We start from the raw sequence: 19,109 nt of genomic DNA, 5'->3' as shown, positions 1-19,109 counted from the left end.
ACAGCTACTCAGGAGGCTGAGGCAGGAGCATTGCTTGAACCCAGGCGGTGGAGGTTGCAGTGAGCCAAGATCGCGCCACTACACTCTAGACTGGGTGACAGAGCGACACTCTGTCTCAAAATAAAAAAAAAAAAAAAAAAAAAGGATAATGCTTAGAATAATATCTAGCACATAGAAACTGCTCAATAAATATTCATTATTAGTGTTATCATTGTTTCTACTTCTCACATCCCAGAGCTCTTTACACTTACCTCCCAAGTCATCCGCCATTTGGTTCCGTACAATACTGATGCTCTTCCATTTACAAACTTTCAATTAACATAATTTCAGAGACACACAAAGCAGTGCTCCAGGAAAAAAGAATGCAGAAGCTGCCTCCACTATAGATGGTGACAGTGGCCAGTGACAGACTGTCATTTTGAACTAGTGACAGATTAACTTAGCAACAGTCTTTCTGAGACTAACCTGTCCCAGGAAAGATTAGCTTTCTCTGTTTTCTTTCTTTTCTTTTTTTTTTTTTTTTTTCACTTGCCAGCACTAGATTCATTTTTAGGAGGCTAGCTCACTTTAAATAGAAGGGCAGACTATTCTCTGCAAGCACCTTTTTAGCAGCAGCCTTAATATTCAAATTACTCTTGTGTTAATGATAGCTAATTCACCTCAGTAAAGCACTAATGAAACTGTCTAAGGTGATGCAAATGTATTCTATGAGTCCTGTTAGTTGGTCGGCCAGGTGAAACAAAGGTGAAATGTGAAAGATGATAAGGAGAACCACAGAATGCAAAGATAATTTTTGTCAGAAAAGGGACCAACAGTAAAAGCATTATACTTCCCAGTAATGCCCCTCTCATCCCTGTGGTACTCATTTATTCCACTTGTATTTACAGAGACTCTGGGCCTCCCTGCCCTGCTTATCTCTGCTCCATACGAATTTCAGAGGTGTGACCTTAGCACTTCAGAGTGTTAAGGTGACCTACAGTAACAGTTTGCCCCAGGTTGAAGGGTTTCCTGGGACACAGAAATTTTAGTGCTAAAACCAGGGCAGTCTGAGGCAAGCCAGGATGGCTTGTCACCTTAGTAAACAAGCAGATAAATGCTTTTCAGGCCCCCTCTCTCTTCCTCCAACTAAGAGCTGCGGTAGTTCATAGGAATGAAAAAAGCATGGTTTTAAAATGAAAAGGTCATTGCTTAACTTATTTGTGGCTAGGCAAGATAGTGAACATTTTTCACCCCATGTTTTTACATTTGTAAAATGAAGATAATAAAGTTTATCTCACAGGATTGAAGGAATATGGAAAAACTTCTTACAAAGAGAGCACTAAGTCAATGTCAGCCTCCTCTAATTTTCACAGGTGTTTTGGTCCTTGAAGACTGTAAGCTAATACTTTTTGCAAAAGACATGTATTCTAAATTTTTTTGCTGTAAAACTGACCTCCTCAACACTTACATGGAGCCTTGTATTTAAGAACTTCATTTTACAGTCCTTGAATATCTCTGAGTATTCCAGGTAACTCACATGAATATTCAAGGCCTTTGAGGTGGTGTGTTGCATTAGGCGAAGATCTTCTCTAATAAAGTTGTCTACACAACATCAGGTAACTTTGATTTAGTCAGTTCGGTAGGAAAAACTCAACTACTGCTTAAACTTACATGTGACTTTCCTGATTTAACTTGTAATTTTGGTCAAAGAGGTAGATCTGGTAACTTTAGGCTGACTCCTCATGAACTGTAAAGCAGCTCTGGGTTGGATATGTCACATTACAGCAGAGGCATGTCATTTTACCTCACTTTATCCTTCCCTGCTTTCTGGGATTGGTCTAGACTCACTAAGTCTAAGAATATAGCATTCTGGTATTAAAAAATAGAAATATATCTGCTTTGTGCTTTTAAATATTTGGTCATATATTTGTAGCTCAGAAACTTAGGCACTTTTCTCCCATACTTTGCTGATCACGGACTTCACAGCAACTTTTGCACGTAATTGAAAATCTTAAGCTAAGGAGAGAAGGTAGAGTGTGAACTTATTTCACTAAAAAGTAATGGATTTTGTAATTTTTTAAACACGTCCCTTTTTCGATTCTATTCAATATTTACTACTATTAACTCAACATAAATATTACTATTCTGTAAGGCCAGAGGTAGGAAAATCTGTGTGTATTAAGTTGATGACATTACTCTTAATGGCATAAACCACAATTACTTTTGCACCAACCTAATAATATGGAGGGCCATTATAAGGACCCCTCATATACTCTACTGACTCAGTAGACACATGTTCTGATCATAAAACTTTAACCGCTATGCTCATCACCGCCTCTATGCCTTTGCACTTTCTGTTCTCCCTTACTAAAATGTCCACATTATCCCTCTTAATTATAGTGTGGGGTATAATGGCACACTTATACTCATTAGTTAATACATAGTTCAAATGGCCTTCAATGTAAAGCTTTTTGGAAAAATTAATGCTGTAGCTTCCTGTTCACATGCCTATCTCCTTAATAAACTGTGATCTCTATAGCTCACTTAATTCTTCTATCCCCAGCTCCTAGTGTAAGTTCTGGCAATGCATATTAAAATGAAATAAAAATTTTGTTGAAAGAATGAACAAATAGATGAAAGATGAGTTTTTAGGTTAAGTTTGGCCATTAACTTACTATGTACACTGGAGTAAGTCATTAGCCTGTATTTGGGACTCAGAAAATGATACTCCCAAAGGAAGGCCTTCAAAGCAGCCTCAGAAGCAACAGTTTTTCTGTGAACTTCTCTTGCTCCCTGTCTCCCCGTCCCATTCTCCCCTGGGGTAAGCCATAGAAATGAGAATCCCTCTTCCCCAAGCTGGGTCATAGAAAACAGAAAACCCTATCTGTATAAAAGCTGGCCACAAAGAAATTATCTGACCTAACTTAGTTGATTATAGATCCTAAGACCCTCATTCTGGAGAGGGTCCTGCCTCATACCCAGAAGGAAGGAATACATGCTCTGAAAAGCCAAGAAGAATCCAGACGGACAGGCCTTACTGGGTTTCCTCACTCAGCCTATTAGCATTAGAACATGCTCATTTTGTCCAATCATCTTTCTACATGGCAGACCATACGTTGTTGAACAAAAGTACAAAAATGGACAATTTCCCCTGTATCTTTGGGTCTTCATTTGGTAGGTTCCTGTGTATACACGTTAAATAAATTTGTATGCGTTTTCTTTACTTAATCTACCTTTTTTTTTTGAGTCGATTTGTCAGCTAACCTTGAGAGAGCAAAGTCCTTGGCCCCTTCACCATCGAAGTTTCTTTACCTATAAAATAAAAGTACTGGAATAGATTATTTTTATAGTATATCACATCATTGTACCCAATCGATAATGCCCCTTCCCTGTCCCTCAAAGTGGATTATATAGCCCAGCTCAGTGCCAGGCAACTCCCAGTTCTTCCTGTAGGTAAAGTATAATTCTCATCCATGATCACAACGCCAAGGGAAGGAACAGTGTTTCAGTTTTGAGCATAACGTGTTTCAGTTAAGAGCCTGAATTAGAGTTATGGCTGATGTGTAGTCTAGATATACTATGAATGAGATTTAAACAATTGTTGTAAACCATTTGAATAATTCACTCTTCAAGTTTTCTTTTCTAGTCTATTTTTCCATAATATTACTAGCATTTATTAAAAATTTCTCTACTATACTTGGTTTTTTTTTTTTTTTTTTTTTTTTTTTTTGACAGAGTCTCTCTCTGTCGCCCAGGCTGGAGTGCAGTGGCGCGATCAAGGCTCACTGCAAGCTCCGCCTCCCAGGTTCCCGCCATTCTTCTGCCTCAGTCTCCCGAGTAGCTGGGACTACAGGCGCCCGCCACCTCGCCCGCCACCACGCCCGGCTAATTTTTTCTATTTTTTAGTAGAGACGGGGTTTCACCGTGTTATCCAGGATGGTCTCCATCTCCTGACTCTGTGATTCACAGGCCTCGGTCTCCGAAAGTGCTGGGATTACAGGCGTGAGCCATTGCGCCCGGCCTCACTTGGGTATTTTAAATATATTTAGAAAAGAAGAGCTTAAGAAGCGTGTGAGGCAATCTTACACATGTGAGGCAATCTTACATCATCTTACGGAAGATGAAGTACATCTTCTGACTAGTTTGTCACGGAACTTTTAGGCTAGCGTGAACCGTCTTCCAACAAGCACTTGAAAACCAGTAGAAACTCATCATAGTTATTCCAGCACAACTCCTGGCACCCAACTGTTATGGCCGTCAAAATCTAAGTTGGTCCCCCAATAATCCCTACATACTAGTAATCATGGCCTTGTATAATTCCCTCTCATTGAGAACTTGCTCATAACTAACATATCTCAGTGTTGACGGGATATTACTTCTGTCATTAGATCACAAAAGATTCTGACTTTTGTGTTGGTAGCACACTCTCTCCTTTGCTGGCTTTGATGAAGCAAGCTGAAATGTTGAGAGTTACATATGGCAAAGAACTGAGGTTGGTCTCTGTCCAGTAACCAAAAAACGACTGAGGCTTTCAGTCCAAAAACCTGTGAAAAATGGAATCTTGCCAACAATCACACAATCTTAGAAACAGATCTTTACCATTCAGGCTTACAAATGAGATGACAGCCCTGGATGACACCTTGATAAGAGGCATGTGAGAGAGAGACTCTGAAGAAGACCCAATGAAGCTGGGCAGGGACTCTTGACCATAGAAGCTATGAGATAATAGATGTGTGTTACTTTGATCCTCTAAGTTTATGATAATGTTTTACACAGGAATAGATAACTAACATAACTGTGATTTATTAATTCAACCATCTGTTCATTCTACAAATGTTGATGAAGTATTTATTATGTGCTAGAACAATGTTGGCACTGGGGATATAACAATGAACAAGCAGACATGGCTGTTGTCTTTTTGGAGCTTATTGTTTAGAAGGGAAGACATATCATTAAATTTGCAATTTTAATAAAGTGTGGTAAGAGAGTACAGAAGAGGGATCATGAGACACTGGGAGTCTAAATGGCAGAAAAACCTGACTAATAACATTGGTATTGGGAGGGTTTATTTTAAAAAGTGTTATTTCACTTGAGTTCTGAAGAATAAGAGATTTATTATATGAAAAATGAAGAGAATGCTCCAGGGAGAGAGAACTGATGTACGATGACCTAGAGATGAGAGAGAGTTTCAGAAAAGGGTAGAATTTCTGTATTTTTGAATCTGAGACAGAGAAGCCTTTTTAGATGTGTTGAGATAAGAACATGAAGGCCTGGTAAATCATTTTCAGACTTAAGACATCATGCTGGAGAAAATAAGCTACAATTACTAGTACAGAAACAGACACATAGACCAGTGGGACAGAATACAGCATCCAGAAATAAAGCAGCACACCTTCAGTCATCTTATCTTTGTCAAAGCCATTAGAAAAACAAACAAACAAACAAACAAAAAAAGTGATGGGATGGGGAAAGGACTCCCTACTCAATAAATGATGCTGAGATAACTGGCTAGTCATATAGTCATATGCAGAAGAATGAATTTGGACCCCTACTTTTCATCATATACAAAAATTAATTCAAGATGGATTAAAGATTTAAATGAAATACTTCAAACCATAAAAATCATAGAAGAAACCTAGAAAATAACCTCGACATTGTTTGGCAAACAATTGATGGCTAATTCCTCAAAAGCAATTACAAAAGAAACAAAAATTGACAAATGCGACCTAATTAAATGAAAGAACTTCTGCACAGCAAAAGAAAGTATCAACAGAGTGAACAGACAATCTACAGAATGGGAGAAAATATTCACAAACTATGCATCCAAAAAGTGTCTAATATCCACAATCTATAAGGAACATAAACAACTCAACAAGCCAAATAAACAAACAAAAACAAACAAAAAACCCTATTAAAAAGTGAGCAGAGGACATGAAGAGATACTTCTCAAAAGAAGACATGCAAGTAGCCAATAAACATATGAAAAAATTGATCCAATTACTAATAACAGAAATGCAAATCAAAACCACAATAAGATACCATCTCATACCAGTCAGAGTGGCTGTTATTTAAAAGTTAAAAAATAACAGATGCTGATGAGGCCGCAGAGAAAAAGAATATTTATACACTGTTGGTGGGGATGTAAATTAGTTCAGCCACTGTGGAAAGCAGTTTGGACATTTCTCAAATGTCTTAAAATAGAGTCACCATTCAACCCAGCAATTCCATTATTGTATATATACCCAAAGAAAAATAAATTATTCTTCAAAAAAGACATATGCACTTGTCTGTTCATTGCAGTACTATTCACAGCAGCAAAGACAAGGAATCACCCTAGATGTCCATCAACAGTGGACCGGATAAAGAAAATGCTGTATATGTATACCACAGAATACTATGCAGCCATAAAAAAAAAAAAAGAAATCATGTCCTTTACAGTAGCGTGCATGCAGCTGGAAGCCATTATCCTAAGCAAATTAATGCAGGAACAGAAAACCAAGTACTGCATGTTGTCACTAATAAGTGAGAGTTAAACATTGGGTACTCAAGGACTTTAAGACCATAACAATGACACAGTGGTCTACTAGAGGTGGGAGAGAGGGAGGGGACAAGCACTGAAGAACTACCTATTGGATACTATGCTCACTACCTGAGTGATGAGATCATTCATACCTCAAACCCGAACATTACACAATTAACCCATGTAACAAACCTGCACATGTACCCATTGAATCTAAAATAGAAATTGACATTAGAAAAAAGGAAGAATTTTAAATAAACTGCCACCAATGACTTTTAACAGATGAAGAACATGGTCACATTTTTGTCTTTGGAAAGAACATTCTGCTTGTATTGTGGAGAATGGTTTGTCTATTGGTCACATTCAGTTGAGGCAGAGCTATGGTGACTTTAGAATTATGGATTTACTATAGGAAATGAGCCTTATAAAATGTAGGAGAATGAGGGATGCAAATGTCTAGAAAGAGAGCATGAAGATTTAAAAGGCCAAGCACATCCAGCCTCTGGAGAAAACTCGAAGGAGTTGTTTGTGGAGAGGTCTATGACAAGTGGTTGCCTCTGTGTGGCTACTTCCTCTGGAGTCATAGATATGAATCTGATGGTGAGTCAGGGGTTGCTGTTGGCAGACCAGAAGCTGGGAAGATAAGTTTCACATGCTTCTACTATGCTCTACATTTTCTTTTTTCTGTAGTCTCATCACTTTCCAACTGACTATAAAATTCCTTCCTTTGGTATATTTATTGTCTATCTCCAAATTAGAAATATAAACTCCATGAGTGTGGGAATATCTGAACATTATTTTTATTCCTATCCATTAATATTTATTTCTATTACTAAGTAGCTTAGATCTAGCCCAAAACAATGCCTGGTTCATCAGATACATATACAAAATAGAAAATTTATGTAATTTCATTTATAAAGGTATATATTGGCAGATGTTCTGTGATAATTCTTCAAATTTATTAATTGGCTCTATTTTGCTTATGTTAAAATAATAAACAGTTTATCTCAAATATAATTACAAATGTTTTAATGTTTCTATGCCAAGATTGAGGCATTGTATTTAATTCTTACTTCTTACTACAGAGATGGAAATCAACTTAAATGAAGTCTAAAGATGATGATTGAATACATTAACTTTGGAGGAAATTGTGTTCATAAGTTAATAGTCACATGGGGACATAGATCATTTCTCTTTTTCTGTAATATTTATCTTCAGTTCATATCTGATCAATTTATTTTGATGATTCACTTTCCAAATTATGAAGTTTTCCCTGTGGTTCTGCATTTTCATATTATTGGACTGTTCTAAACGTGGCAATTTTTCTGATTTCTAATCCTTGTAAAGTCCTTATGCTTGTTCTGCACATTGGGACTTAGATCAGGAAGCAGAAGATTTCTGTTTCCATTAGAGATGATATCTTGTTAGATAGAACTGATTTCAGTAACTTGTTCTCCTGAGATAAAGTCACTTTCAAGTTTCTTGAATAACTTGCCATCAAATTTCTCATGATTAGTACTCAACAATTTCTCAGCCTTGAAAGTCTTCTTGTATATTAATGTTGCAAAGCTCTGCCTGGTTTTGATTCATAGATTCAAGTGTGACAGTTCATCCCTGCCCCCTGGGAAACCTAGTGAAAAGGTCTTTTCGAATATGAACTTGTTTTCATACATATACAGAGACTTCCTGGGGCTGTTTGTGAAAGTTTGCTGGAAATGAATGCAGGCATCCTGGGGTGAGGGTGGGGTATTGCACAGATTGTGGATCCTACTTCTACTTTATATCTTTGTTTTTGTTTGCTGTATCTTCTTTACTTCTGCCTTTATGCTACTTCAGGTAGTCCTGGACCACAAATTAGAACACTAGATGGACACTATAGGAAGTGGCTTTAAAATGAGACAGGGTTTGGATTAAATTATAGATGTGCTAGTCATGCCATTTACAAACTACATGGCCTTAGGCGTTTAACTTAGTTTTGTCAACCCCTATCTGTAATATAGATAATTTCTCATCTGTAGTATAGATAATTTCTTTATCTCAAAGTTGTATGAGAATTTAAATTGTGTGTGTATGTATGTCTGCAGTCTCTGGAACCCTATAGGTGCTCAAAAATGTTATTTACTGGTATTAAGATGGGATTAAAAATTTAAATGTACATTCAACTAGGTTTTTTAGTAAATGTGGAAAACCAATCGACAAAGATGGAAATTTAAAATGTAGGTTATGTCATCTTAAATAATCAAGAATCACTTTTCTAAATTAATTTGCTTTAGTTTTTTCTTTTTCTTCTCTTCCTTTATGCTATTTTTTAAGCTTTATTGAAGTATAATGGACAAATAAAAGCAGTATATATTCAAGTTGTACAATGTGATGATTTGCTATACCTATACACTGTGAAATTATTACGTCAATCAAATTAATTAACACATCCATCACCATGCCAAGTTACTAGTGTGTGTGTGTGTGTATGTGTGTGTGTGTGTGCATGTGCATATGTGTGTGTGGTGAAGACACTATAGCTCTTTCTAGGCAAATTTCAAGAAAACATTACAGTATTACTAACTAGAATCACCATGCTGTTCATTTGTCTCGTGACTGATTCATCGTATAACTGATAATGTGTGCTTTTTGACCAGCATCTCCCCATTTCTTGCCACCCACCCCTCTCAAGCCCCCAGCAAACACCATCCTACTTTCTGCTTCTATTAGTCCCACCTATTTAGATTCCATTTATAAGTAAGATAATACAGTATCTGTCTGCCTTTGCCTGGTTTATTTCACTTAGCTTGTGTGCTCTAGGTTTACTTATGTTGTCACAAACAGCAGACTTTTATAAGGCTGAACAGGTTTCAATTATGTATCTATACCACATTTTCTTTATCCATTCATTGATGATGGACATCATCAATGCATGATGACACCACTGCAACGAAAATAAGAGTGCAGATAACTTTTGGACATAATGATTTCATGTCCTTTGGATATATATCCAGAAGTAGAATTGCTAGTTCATATGGCAGTTCTATTTTTAATTTCTGAGGAACCTGCATACTGTTTCCATATTGACTGTATCAGTTTACATTCCCTTAAACAGTATAGAAAGGTTCCCTTTTCTCTACTCACTGACTTTTATCCTTACCAACATCAAAACTATAATATTTCATTATAGTTTTGATTTGCCTTTCTCTAATTAGTGATATTGGGCATTTTTTCATATACTTTTGGGCCTTTTGTATGTTTTATTTGAAAAATGTCTATTTGGGTTCTTTGTCAATTTCTTAAATTGGGTTATTCATTTTTCCGCTATTGAGTTGTATGAGTTTCTTATATATTCAGGATATTAATTTCTTATCAGATATATGTTTAACAAATACGTTATTTCATTCTGTGGGTTGCCTTTTTTTTTTTTTTTTTTTTAGTGGAGTCTTGCTCTGTTGCCCAGGCTGGAGTATGGTGATGAGATCTCGGCTCCCTGCAACCTCCACATGCCGGGTTCAAGTGATTCTCCTGTCTCAGCCTTCTAAGTAGCTGGGATTACAGGTGCATGCTGCCACAACAAGCTAATATTTTTTGTATTTTAGTTGAGACAGGGTTTCACCGTGTTGCCCAGGCTGGTCTCAAACTCCTGAGCTCAGGCAATCCACTCGCCTCGGCCTCCCAAAGTGCTAGGATTACAGGCGTGAGCCACTGCACCTGGTCTGCCTCTTCATTTTGATTGTTTCCACTGCTGTGTAGAAGCTTTTGTTTGATGTAGTTTCACTTGTTTATTTTTGCTTTTGTTGTCTATGTTTTTGGTATAAAAACCATTGCCAAAGCCAATGTTAGGGAATATTTTCCCTGTTTTCTTCTAGGAGTTCTATGGTTTTAAGTCTTAAATGTGAGTCTAATCCATTTTGAGTTAATTTTAGAATATTTTAGACTAGCTCAAGTTTATTCTTTTGCATGTGGATATCCAGTTTCTCAACACCATTTATTGAAGAGATAATTTCTCCATGTGTACTGTGTGCTTTTGTCAAAGGTTAGTTGACCATATATATGTGGTTTTATTTCTGGGCTCTCTATTCTGTTCCACTGGTCTATATGTCTATTTATATGCCAGTACTATACTGTTTTGATAACCATCAATTTGTAATGCACTTTGAAATCAGGAAGTATGATACCTCCAGCTTTTTTTCTTTTTATTCAAGCTTGCTTTGGCTACTCTGGGTGTTTTGTGGTTCCATACCAATTTTGGGATTTTGTCTTCTATGTCCATGAAAAAAATTCATTGGAATTTTGATAACGATTACATTGAATCTGTAGATTACTTTTGGTAGCATGGACAGTTTAACAATATTAATTCTTCCAATCCATGAACACAGGATATACTTCCATTTATTCGTGTCTTCAATTTCTTTAATCAATGCCTTATAGTTTTTGATGTATAAATATTCTACCTGCTTGGTTAAATTTATTCCTATGTATTATTATTATTGTTATTATTTTTGAGACGGAGTCTCACACTGTCACCCAGGCTGGAGTGCAGTGGTGTGATCTTGGCTTACTTCAACCTCCACCTCCTGGGTTCAAGCGATTCTCCTGCTGAAGCCTCCTGAGTAGCTGGGAATACAGCTATTTTTTCTGTAGGTTTTCTTCTTCCATAGGTTATTCTTTCCGTCTGCTATACTTGTCCTGCCTTAACACAATGTAGCCTAGCTAACTTATTTTCTTCAATTCCCAACCGAATGTTCACTTATTCAAGAAATAGTCCCTGATATCTTTAACCAGATCAATTGTCCTTACTGACAATGCTTATAGAACCATGTACATCTCTGTTATAATGTTGATGGCCATTGTAAATTAACACATATGCAATTTTTAAGTCCTCAACAAATGCTTTCGCTCCGTGAGTTGCCAAGGTTAACTTTGTTTGCTGTTCTTGTTGTTGCTCACCACTTAAATTTAGCACCTAGCACACAGTATCTCGAACAAAATAGCAAAAAATACTTTTTGCATGAGTGTCCGAATGCATTAAGCAAAGACATTTAGATTCTACTTCTCAATTTCTAGAATAGTAAGTATAAACTCTATATCTCCCTTTATGTTCAAAGCAAATTAAATAATAGAAGTGTTGGAAGAAAGTGTTAAAAAGAAAGTGATGACTGGGCTAGATGTCAAGTGACAGAATTTTAGATGTTGAATCTTCAATTTCATACTTGTGCCTCTTTAAGCAAGGCTCCACCTCAATGTCATTTTTAAGATAGAAATAATAGCTAAACTATGATAAATTTACTATATGCATTAGACAGCTGGCTAAATGATGTAAAGGCATGTCCATTCATCCTTAGAATTCCTATGAAATACATACTAATATAAAAATTAAAACAATAACATCTAACAATTATATAGTACCATATGCCCAACACATTTTCAAGCATTTTACATTCATTATTTCATTTACTCTTATGTATCAGGAGGATTAGACAAAATATTCATGAGAAATATTGGGTATAGTGTACATCAGAATATACAGGTGTTAATTATTATATCTATATAATCTAATGAAAAGCACACTTCTGTGTAACATGGAGATTAGTTATGCTATTCTATGGCCAGTACTGTGCTTCTTTATTTTTTGCCAGGACTATTTTTCTTTCATGCCTCCTTTTGCAGTAATCCATTGTTAGTCAGTTCTCACCTGTGAGAATTTTGTCATATTTGACATTGCATATTTGGTATTCACAATTCTCTAACACTTCATGGCCAGAGGAAAATGCTGTTTTGCATTCTTATAGTGTGAGATAACTGCAGAGAGTTGATAAATTATTTTTATATTCTTGAGGCCTATAAAATCATATTTTAAATATGTTTACAGGCTTAAAAATCAGAATTATTACATATGATAAACAGGTTTCCTAATGTATTTTTGAGATATTTTAATTAAATTAAAAGTAATTATTTATTTCACAAAACTGTTTGAGATAAATAAGACAAAATACCTAAGGACATTTCTAACAATTGCAAAAAATAATAGAAATACTGGCATCTAATCTTTGAGTATATAGCATATTACATTTAAGTTGAGTATACTTTCCTATTATGAACTAAATAAAATTCTGTATAAAATTTTATGGGGAACAAGAATAATGGAGGAAAAGTATTCAAATCTAAAGTGATTTATTGCACGAAGCCTGTTTTTCTATTTTTTTAAACCTTAGCAGTGTATAAGTCTTTCTTCAAAACACAGGTTCTTTATTTATCATATGTGTATTGGTCAATCGTAGCCCTTGAGTGTCAGCTTCAAGCATTTCTCAATCTTTGCTTGTTAAAATAGATTTTTCTAGCTCATTTTTCTTACAAATAGCCAGTAGCAGAAATAATAGCATGTAAAGTTATACAAAGCTGACTTCCCAAATAAAGACAACCCGGAAGTGAGAAACCAGATCCTAGTTCAACTTACTATGGGACTTCTGTTTCATCATGTGTAACGCAAGAAGTTAGGACTAGAATTCCATTCATTCATCATTCAAACACATATTTAATGTACCAGGTACTGCTCTAGATCTCTAGATGCTAGAGACAGACAAAATTTCTTATGAAGCTTGTATTCTTCTGGAAAGACAGCAAAAAAATGACTTTATGATTAAATAGCATTTTTATTAGCATTCTTTTGCAGAAATATTTTTAACATCTATATAAATAGTACTTTGTTTATAGTTGTTACTTAACTTAATACATTTTATTACATTTACTGGCTTATATAGAGAGTTCCTTCTTTGGAATTCCTCAAAAATTAAAATAATGTTTTAATTTTTTTTATAGGTTGCAGTACTTTCTACAATTCCTGGAACATATGCCTGCTTAACGATGGTTTGCTAAGTGGATGAAGGAATACATAAATTAATTAATTAAAGGAAGAAGAAGGAAATGAGTAAAATTTTTGGAGCCTAGATTGAAGCTCAGGCTTTCAATAATCTCATTCGGGCCAATGTAAATTGGAAGTAGGGTTGAAGAATTTGCTTTGTGAACAATTAAAATCAATATTACAAATAACCATTCTCTTTATTTGGCGCAACAAAAATTACAATCTGGTGGTATGCATTAACCAGGCAACAGGGCAAAATCATGTTGATGTTCCCAGGTCAGAAGAAAGAGCTGTAATAAGGAAACAACAAATGACATGGTAGAGGGCCTGGAAATCCTCTATAATGAACCATGAAATATTTCAAAAGAACATTATTACACATTTCCATTCCCTTACATAGAAACTATACCTCTCACTCTTCATAGTAGCCAATGCTGCCTAAGATAAAATGGATTAATGTTTCAGTAGTGTTAAAAGTTGTAAGAAAAGAAAAAAACTTATGCAGTAATTGCCACTAATTATATTGAGCTTATGAATACATAATCCATTTATTTAAAAAAGTTATTTCTCATCTATTAAACTCAATTGGATTAGTAATTTTATGACTTATTTTGATATAAAAAATTTTACTCTTTTATATATGTGGATGAGTGTGTGAGACTTTTCATCTGTATATAAAACATATATTTATAATGCATATATTTACTTCAAAACTATTTAAAAATATGTACAATAGGGCCAGGTGCGGTGGCTCACGCCTGTAATCCCAACACTTTAGGAGGCCGAGGCGGGCGGATCACGAGGTCAGGAGATCGAGACCACGGTGAAACCCCATCTCTACTAAAAATACAAAAAATTAGCCAGGCGCGGGAGCCTGTAGTCTCAGCTACTTGGGAGGCTGAGACTGCAGAATGGTGTGAACCTGGGAGGCTCAGCTTTCAGTGAGCTGAGATGGCGCCACTGCACTCCAGCCTGGGTGACAGAGCGAGACTCCGTCTCAAAAAAAAAAAAAAAATGTACAATAGATGATATGCAGAATTTTTTTTTTTTTTTTTTTTTTTTTTTTTTTTTTTTTTAAATCTGCGGTGTAGCTTTCTCTGATTCAGTTGCTTGAGATCAATCATGGTACAAAAATATTAAGTGAAGAATTCTAGAAATATACAATTATAAGTTTTAAATTGTGCACTCATCTGAGTAGCCTAACGAAACCTCACACTGTCAGACTCTGTCCTTCCTGAGTAGTGAATCATCCCTTTTTCTGGAGTATTCTCCTGTGGACTCTACTCATTCATTAGTCACTTAGTAGCAGGCTTGGTTATAGGATTGACTGTTGAGGTATTGTAGTGCTTGTGCTCAAGCAACCTTTGTTTTACTTAATAATTACCTCAGAGTACAAAAATAATGATGCTGACAACTTGTATATGACAAAGAGAAGCTGTAAAGTGCTTCCTTTAAGTGAAATGTGAAAGTTCTCAACTTAATAAGAAAAGAAAAGAAATAAATCCTGAGATTGCTAAAATCTGTGGTTAGAATGAATCTTTTATCCCTAAAATTCTAACAAAAGAAAAAGAAATCCGCGCATACTATACGTAAAGTTCAGTACAATCCGCAGTTTCAGACATCCACTTGGGGTCTTGGAATGTATCCCCTGAGGAAAAGGGAGGACTACGATATTCCTAAATATTCTGAGTTAAAGATTTCCTTAAGCAGAGAAATTTAAAATATATATTATGTTAGCCTTTTCAGACTCTCATCATAAATGTGTGATTAAAAGCATCCAGTAACATAATATTAAATTATTATTGAAAAATATAACTATACACTTAAATATGAATTCCTTTCAGTAACATTTTAGCTTTTCTGTATTTACAAATCATAAGACGAGAAAGCAAAATAAAAACAAATTTTCCGGTCTAGTATTTAAATTTTGGCCTGAATATATTTCCTGAAATCTAGACTTTGGTTATAATCTCAAAATGAAATCAACAAATGATCTCGAATTGGCAGTGTCATTTTTCCTAGAACTACGTTAAAATGTCAAATTTGAATGGTATTATTCATGAAGCACAATGGGACATTTGAGCTTTGCTGGTGCCCATGGAATGAGATTTTATCTGAGGGATATTGTCATTTAAAAATTCCAAATGCGATCAGTAAAATCTGAAGTCCTTTTATAGTGACCTTGAGCTTGCTTCAAACCATGATGAACAACTTGAGAGATTAATCTAGTGAAGCAAAAGATTCCAGGCAAAGACAATACTCACATTATCCAATTTGTGGTTCTCATACTGTATGGATTAGGACTTTTGTGCACAGCTAGGGTGGTAGACAATAACTAATTATGTCAGAAATGAGAGCTGTCAGCACATGAAATCCAGGGCTTCAATCAAGTAAACTATCTTTTTAAAAATTATTAATTTGTATTATCAATATTCACATACCCATTCTGTTACTCTTTATTTCTTATGATGGCTCTGGGTTTCCATCTTGGATTATGTAGTTATTGATAGTAAATTCTTAAACATATTCTGTGCTGGTTTACTGGTTCATTATTTGAATTCTTCTTGATTGATTTATTTGTGAAAATACACTTATTGCGTCTACGTTTTTGAAGGCTATTTTATATGAGTATGGGAACGTAAGTTGGCAGTTATTTCTCTTAGTACCTTAAGGATTTTGTTTCATTTTTAGTTGGATTCTGTTATTCTCTTGAGAAATCAGTTGTAAAATTAATTTTGTTACTTTGAATAATGTGTCTTTTAAAATTTTATTCCCTATTTTCAGATTCTCTCCTTTTGTTTGAGGTTTTCTTCTATAACTAGATAAGGTGTGTTTTTGTTGTTGTTGTTATTGTTTTTATTGCATTTAAATTATCCAGTGCCTCTTGAATATGTGGATTGTTGTCTTTCCTGAGTTCTGGTTTCTCCCCTGTCTTCTCTTCAAATTTTGCTTCTGCTTCATTTCCTTTCTGATTTGTGTTTGGGATTATATCTACATTTATGTCAGATATTTGACTGTGTTACACACAGCTCTTTTTTTTCAACTTTCCACTTTTGTAGATGTGCTTTTTTTATTTATTTTTTCTTTTTCTAACATATTTTGACAATCTGCTATTAAATTGTTTAAATTCTCAACATTCCTTTTTTTCATCACATTTTTCTTTTGGTATAATTTTTTCCCTGACAATAAAAATAAAATGTTTCCTGAAACATGAAAAAATACATTTAGAGGGCTTTTTTTTTAATGATTAAACACAGTTTTTATTTCTACATATTTAAAATTTATCATCATCTTCAAATGATTATTGTGAAAATCTGTAATTATAGGTTGGTGATTATCTTCTCTCAGCACTTTAAAAATATTATTTCACCGTTTTCTGGCTTCCACTCTTGCCATTGCTGAATATCCTTTTAAGTTAATCCTCATTCTTTTAAATACAATCTGTCTTTGTTTCTATCTTCAAGGCATTTTTTAAGATCTTCCCTTTTTTTATTTCTTCTTTGGTTTTCAAATGATGCTTTTGTTAAATTTTTTTTTTTTTTATCCTTGTTGTACTTCCTGGACCTGAGGATTTGTGTATTCAGTAACTCCAGAACATCATACAAATTTTAAGAACATTTTGTTGAAGTATAATATGCACTCAGAAAAGTGCTCATAAGTGTACAGTTCAATGAATTTTTACAAACCACACATATTGATCTAACCAGCCCACAAATCCAGAAATACAATATTTGTAGAACTCCAGATGCCTCCTTCAGTTTCCCTTTCAGTCATCTTCTACTGCCAAGTGTTACCACTTCTACTGTCTGGAATTCTGCAACCAAAGATGAGTTTTGCTAATTGTTGAACCTTCCATAAATGGAATTCCATAGTACATATGATTTTATGTTGACTTATTTTGCCCAATGTTTATTTTAATCACCGAGTAGCGTTTTATTTTTCAAATACAGCCATTATTTTTTAAATATCCCTTAAAAAATCATCTTCTCAAAAACCAGTTACATATATGTTAGACTTTCTTATTTTCTTTCATATCTTTTATCTTCCAGCTCATTGTTTTACTGGCTTGTATTATCAGTAATTTCTTTTCTTTTTTTGAGACGAAGTCTCGCGCCTTCTCCCAGGCTGGAGTGCAGTGGCGCCATCTCGGCTCACTTCAAACTCCGCCTGCCGGGTTCACGCCATTCTCCTGCCTCAGCCTCCTGAGTAGCTGGGACTACAGACACCCGCTCGGCTAATTTCTTTCGTATTTTCAGTAGACATGGGGTTTCACCATGTTAGCCAGAATGGTCTAGATTTCCTGACCTCGTGATCTGCCCGCCTCGGCCTCCTGGGACTATAGGCATGAGCCACCGCGCCCGGCCCGTAATTTCTTAATACACATCTTTCAATTAATAAATTTTCTTTTGAGCTTTTTATAACCTGCTCTCTAATCTGAACTTGATTTCAAACTATGTTTTTAATTTTAGTAATAATTTTTATTTCTAGAAATACTATTCACTTATTTAAAAAATATGCCTTATCTTTTAAAAAATATCTTATTGGTGTTTTATATCTTTATTCCATTTTAAATGTATTTAAATATTTAAAGATACTTCCATCATATTCTAAGTCTTATGGTTATATTATATGATACTATCAAATGTCTAATTATACTATTGGCTGTTTCTGCTTACTCTCCCTAATGGTATCTTATGTTCCTAAAGTGTTTTGTGATCTTAAGTAATTAGATCATTTGTAACATGAATTTTTTTTAGAATCCCAGGAGTTATTGATTTTTTTGTGCTACTTTTTTGAGAATACAGTATTTGCCTTTGATTCTTCATGAGGCTACTATTAAGTTAATTTTCTCTTGGACCTTGCAAATAGTATAGATTAGAATTCCCAGCTTCGGTGTGACTTGAAATTTCTAGGAGAATTTTTTTCATCTATATCTCACATAAAAGCTAAAATTTCCTTGTTTTCCCCTTATGCCGACATTATGTTTTCTCATCTATAATTTTACTAAGGTTATAGACCTCTGAGGCATACCCTTTCAGGTAGGGAGCTCCTTTCTAGCACTCTACCTTATGTGACACTCAAGGTCTTGCCACTTATTCCATAATTGGCATGAAAGACAAAGGTTATTTTACTGAGATTAATACATCATCTTAGATTAGCCATGCCTTTTGAGTAAGCTCATTATTTATGTTTTCAGTTCCTCTTTTATTTTGCCTCTGAGATTTTGTTTTTAGTTCTTATAAATTCAGCTATGTCTTTAAAATGATGTTTGCTGTACATTATAGATCATTTTCAAATGCTTTGTTTTGGGAGTTTTAAAGGCATCTATTCTGCCATATATCTGAGTTAGAGGTTTTCCTCTTTTCTTTAAAAAAGACTCACTCTATTTTATTAAGTAGCTCCCTCAGTAGTTAACAATGACTTTGGGGAAGTTACTTTAGCTTTTGTGCCTTGTTTTTGTTTGTAAAATAAAGATGATAAAATTGTCTATTTCTTGTGATTTTGTTTGGATCAAATAGCATAATACGTGTAAAGTGATTTCAGTAGTGCCAAACACATACTAAGTTGTTAGTAACTGTTAGTTATTACTACTAGCACTATTGTAACTGTTGATGACCCCTTTGAAGTATCGATTTCCAAACTTTCAATGATATTAACAATAATAATGGATAACTTAATATTTATAGATTTTCCATATCACATCTTTTATGCAAGCTTCAATTTATGTTGCCAACTTTTCCTTGAATAATAGTTCCTCCAGAGTTT

At 34.8% G+C, this 19,109-nt stretch overlaps 1 long non-coding RNA gene across 1 annotated transcript in view; it reads left to right on the top strand.

Annotated features, from left to right (window-relative positions):
• Nucleotides 1-13,531, top strand: part of LOC135968686 (uncharacterized) — a 38,469-nt gene extending 24,938 nt beyond the window's left edge. The window contains exon 2 of the long non-coding RNA XR_010583628.1: nt 13,301-13,531. This is a non-coding gene — a long non-coding RNA (uncharacterized lncRNA). The remainder of the gene's footprint in view (nt 1-13,300) is intronic.
• The last annotated feature ends 5,578 nt before the right edge of the window (nt 13,532-19,109 follow it).

The sequence above is a fragment of the Macaca fascicularis genome, chromosome 1 (assembly GCF_037993035.2).
Source record: "Macaca fascicularis isolate 582-1 chromosome 1, T2T-MFA8v1.1".
NCBI lineage: Eukaryota > Metazoa > Chordata > Mammalia > Primates > Cercopithecidae > Macaca > Macaca fascicularis.
The sequence above is the reverse complement of the archived record's forward strand: the minus strand, read 5'-3'. Positions and strand labels throughout refer to the sequence as shown.